The sequence below is a fragment of the Tupaia chinensis genome, unplaced genomic scaffold (genome assembly GCF_000334495.1).
Source record: "Tupaia chinensis unplaced genomic scaffold, TupChi_1.0 Scaffold000547_1, whole genome shotgun sequence".
In the NCBI taxonomy this organism is placed as follows: Eukaryota; Metazoa; Chordata; class Mammalia; order Scandentia; family Tupaiidae; genus Tupaia; species Tupaia belangeri.
The window spans coordinates 255,861-261,010 of NW_006160059.1; the positions used below are offsets into that span (position 1 = coordinate 255,861).

At 34.8% G+C, this 5,150-nt stretch overlaps 1 non-coding gene across 1 annotated transcript; it reads left to right on the forward strand.

Annotated features, from left to right (window-relative positions):
- Positions 1-1,270: 1,270 nt before the first annotated feature.
- On the forward strand, positions 1,271-1,332 carry LOC114009516 (U7 small nuclear RNA). Its single transcript, XR_003550921.1, has one exon. It is a non-coding gene; the product is annotated as a U7 small nuclear RNA (small nuclear RNA).
- Positions 1,333-5,150: the final 3,818 nt, after the last annotated feature.

The following is a 5,150-nucleotide window of genomic DNA, read 5'->3' on the forward strand; positions in this document are numbered from 1 at the left end:
TCTTTTCAATTTGGCTTTGTCTGATGTTTTTCTTATGGCTCCACAGAATTTATGAACTTGAGGAGAGAAACATCACAGAAAGAAAATGTCATCCTCTTTTTATAATACTACGCATATCTGACATCACCATGACATTGTTATCAATCCTAACTTGGTGCTGATCAGGATTCAGTCATTCACCATCAGAAGTCAGTCTCAGTACAACACAGGTGATGTTAGCTGGTTAGAGGCTAGTCTTGCTCAAAAGACTATCTTTCCAATAACCTCTAATAGATGAATACTTCCTACCCAAGTCTTCAACCAGTCACATAAAACAAACGAAGGATAAAAAGGTGTGCATTTCTGACTGGTTATTTCAAGCTGCAATTATTAAAGGCAAGAGATTGTTCTCTTATTGAAACTAGTACTGCTGTGATTGGTCATTCTGATAAAGCCAGCATTTTCACTTCCTCCTTGCAGTGGGAGTCAACTTTAGGTCATCCTTGTCAGCACTTCTTCCTTCAAAGAAAGGTAGAAAACAGCACGTAGGGGCCCAACAAGTGATGTGCTGGTTAAGGTACTAAATTCCCACATGGCCAGACCCAACGGCTAGAAAATCATGCCAGGCACGTGTGCATGTGTACCCAAAATCCCAGGAGGAGAATGGAGGGCAAGGGATTGAGTCATAGCCATCACCACTAAGGGATGATTTTTCACTTTTCTGCTCACTGTCTTTCTGTTTCTCTCTGATGAGTGCAAGTGCCCTATGGAAAAAACTTAAATGAACAAACAAGAAAAAAACAGCAGTTATGTTTTTCTGCCTGGTACATCACTGCTGATATTAATCTGAATACCCTGGTTAAGGTAATGATGTTTTAGACTAATCTACTGTGAAGTTACTCTCCCCTTCCTCTTGCTATACTGGACTTTACTATGTGAAACCCATATTTAAAGGATGGTGAGTTTCATTCCATTTTTCTGGGATGGCAAGTATCTGGAATTCCACATATTTGTCTGTTCTCCATTTGCTTATGCTTTAATTATTTATATAAATATGGAGTCATTGATATTAATTTTATACCTAGGGATATAATTTAATGCTATATTATTTTGTTGCTCAATTTTTTTCAGCTTTTAGTTAAGGGAGGTCTTCTCAGTGTGTCCCTTTATGTATTTCACATCTGTGTGTGTGTGAGTGTGTGTGTGTTTGAGGACTCCCTTACTATCACCTTAGGATACTCCAGTTTCATCTTGAATATTTCTAGCTTTAGTGTTAGAATAAATAATTCCTCAGTGTTACTGCTCTTTTAGAATTTGTCTAGCAGGTTTTCTGATCTTTATTGGAAAGCCCCCGCCCACCCCGCAACAAAAAGAATCAGTAAATTCTCCAAGAAAACCTTGTTCTTTTTATTGAAGAAATATTTTTAGAAACCAGATTTTGGCACTGGATATATTCATTGCTTCTGAGATATAGATTTATGTTTAAAGTTTGATTAAAGGTATTAACATTATTGGGTACAAAATTATAATGCTGATTTTTTTTTCAATAATCTGCAAACCACATATGAAAAAAATGTTTTTGTTTCAAAAGTTAGAAGGGCTATTGGTGGTGTTAATGTAATATATGCATCATGACCAGCAGGTGGCATAATGGTTACATTGTTGAACTCACACCTGGTTGACTGCAGTTCAAGTCCTGAACTTGGAACTCGGGCTTGAAACTCACGCCTGGAGCATGTACATACATATACCTACATGTCCACAATCCTGAGAGGGAAATGGAGGAGAAGGGATTGTGGAATGGCCATTCCCCTAGAGGGCAATTTCTTGCTTCCTGTCTCTCTCTGTGTCTCTGGTGAGCACATGTTCTTTATAGCAAAAATTTCATCTATGTATATATATATATATATATATGTATATATATATATATATATATATACACACACACATACGCACACACACGCACACACACGTGCATGTATATACACATATATATAATATATATAATATAAATATATGATAATATATAAATCTCTTTCATATATGTGTATATACATATATGTACATATACAAGAAAATAACAGTATTGTAAAACATAATTTTGTATTTTTTTTTTTTAGAAAATATATAGTGATAATGTATCTCTGTGGAAAAAAATGAATCCATGCTTTTACCATGATAGGTGTTCCTAGAGAAATGGACCACGATACAAATCAACCTTTAATTGTGAAATTTTGGAATACACATGGACTGCAGAAATCTTTTTGTTAAAGAGCTATGAGAGGCTCCTGTTAACTAGTAACTGAACTATATTTGAGGAGACAAGACATACACAATGATGACAGCTAAATGATCAGTACATCCTCAGATGGTTGATCAGCTTTCAAGATTTCAAACTAATTTATAGTCAAAAATTTAAATAAAGATTAAGTAGAATAAAGATGAGGATATCCATTTTAGTAACATTTTACAAAATCTGTTTCTTATATGAAGCTATGTTAAAAGAGTCTTTGTAGGACAGACTTGAAGTTATCAATGTATGATGTGTATGATGTGGAAACTCTTGTTTGTTTCTGAGATCTTTTCAGAAGACCCATTATATCAAAAGTATTTTTTAAAGGAATACAAACATGTTATTCCTTTTTACTTCTATCTTCTCAGGAATCTACTGCAGCAATTATTGGAGGTTACATTATCCTGTGATATATTATCCTAGAATAACATTATCTTGGGATTTAGCCACTCAGATGGCTAATGGTATGCTTTTGTGCTTAATAAGTCCTCTGTTTTAGTTAACACCATTATAATTTCCAAAAATATAATTCACATGACCAAGGGCATAATGGTGTCTTCCAATATTTTTAAGAAAACTGCTGGCCAGAACAAATTACTACATTAATTAAAATCTAGATAAAGAAAGGAGGGTGAGTGGTAGTGTAGAGAGATTTGAGACATAACTAGAACAAGAGAGCAAATAATACAGACCCTGTAGATATCACATAACAATGGGGACTATCATATTATGGTAATGAATCTCTTGATTTATATGAAATGGACAAATTCCTTAAAATACATAACTTACCTAAATGGACATATATAAATATTTAAAAACCAGAATATCTTGTATCCACAAAAATAATGAAACTTGTTTAAAAAAATTCTAAACAAAAACTCAGTCGTTTAAGGAAGAATTAATAACAAAGTGACATAAACTTTCTCAGAAAATAGAAGTTGAAGAAACAATTCCTAATGAGTTTATGTGGTAAACATAACCCTGATACCAAATCTGATGAAGACACTACAGGAAAAATGTTCAGACACTATAGGTCAATATAAAGACACAAAATTCCTTAAAAATATATTAGTAAATCAAACGCAGAAAGGCACAAGAATGATGCTATATGACGATCAATGGAGTTTATCATAGGAATGCAAGGTTATTTTAAAATTTGAAAATATAATTACTACTATTCAGTTTCAGACTGAACAAATATAATTCCATATTGGTTAACAATATATTTATCTCAGTTAATTGTTTTGTGAAAAATTATGCAGCTATAATTAGGTGAAAAATGCAAAAAAAATATATAGGTCTAAGAAGACAAATATCATGGACTCACTGAGGCTTATAATTTATGCTGGCTGGCAAAAATTAGCCTGACAAAGTTTTCAGAATGCTTGCAAAAGACATGAGACTCTTGGATCAGATGGTGTAAGAGAATTATATAAATTTTTTAAAGGCCCATTGTGTTCCCTACTCTGATTCATGTGGTTATTGTTAGGGTATTGTTGAGCAGCGGTCATTATCTTATGGTCTAGGATCATGTTAATCCAACAAGATATTGACTAAGAACTAAATTTTAGGTCCTTGGGCCAAATTTTGGCTGGGCTGTTCCTAGAAGGTGTATCAAATAAGAAACCCTAATGGGGAAAAGGATCATGTTGACTAATGACCAGAGTTGAACACATAATATTCAAAATAAATTTATATACCCCATACTTCCTCTACACTTTTTATGCCCATCATTATCCTAGATGTCTAAGGGGAGGTTTTCTTTCTGTGGATACAACTACATTCAGTAACAAAAGCCCTTGTATAAAGAGTGTGGGCCAGAAGGGGGTGAGAGAGATGGAACTAGAAACATTTTTCAGTTATATTTGAGGAAGTTTTCCAACACTGAATAATGACAGATATCTTCGTATAGGAAGCATGAAAAGTTAATGAGACTCTATTGACTATCAGTTCTTTGTTTAATGACCATTGTGATAATGCACACACTGTTATCAAACTGTAACTGGCCCAGAAAACCAAAAGCATGGTGTAGAGTAGTTTCAAAGCTCCCAATGATGTAGGTGCAATCATCTGATTGGACTAAAGCAACACCATCACCTGAAAACGTGTTATTAGCAATAAGATCCTATTGTTACACCCTGTAAAGATTCATATAGCCAACATAGTTAATCTGCCAGGATTGAATGAGGGCAATACGCCAGGCCGTATAGCCTCTCTCCTTATGAGACAATAGGTTCCACTATTGTCAAGGATTACAAATGCAGGATTCAGTGTTAGCTTTTGCTTCAGAAACACAATCTTTCATTCAATTCCTTGGTTATGGTGGTGTCTGAGTTGCCAAGGTGGTGCCGAGTTGAACAGTAGCAGCATTCCTTGAAGACATCAGGTTTCATCTACCTGAAATTCTGCTTTTGTTCTGGGTGGCAATGGAGAAAATGTTTTCCTCAAAGTAATGCCAAGATTCAGTTTGAACAGATTTCTGTAGCAAAGTAAAAGTACTTTTCAAAGTGATATACCTGGCAGCTATGTCAGAGAGACAGTTATTTTGCCCAAAGAAGAAGACAAAAGACAAAGAAACACTTCCCTTTGGAAATAAACACCTGGCTATAGGCAAACCCTTCCTATAAATAATCCCCTAGCTGAGACCTACTGCCATATTTGTAAATCAGTTATACGCATTGAACTCAGAGATATGTAGTTTTGATTTCCTGATTTAACATCTGGCATTTATTTTACTAATAGGAATGGATTTTAAAAAATGCATGTGTAGGGGCCGGCAGGTGGTGTGGTGGTTGATAGTGCTGGACTCCCACATAGCCAACCATGGTTCAAGTCCTAAACCAGGCGGCTTGCTTTTTTGTCTTCTCTCTCTCTTTCC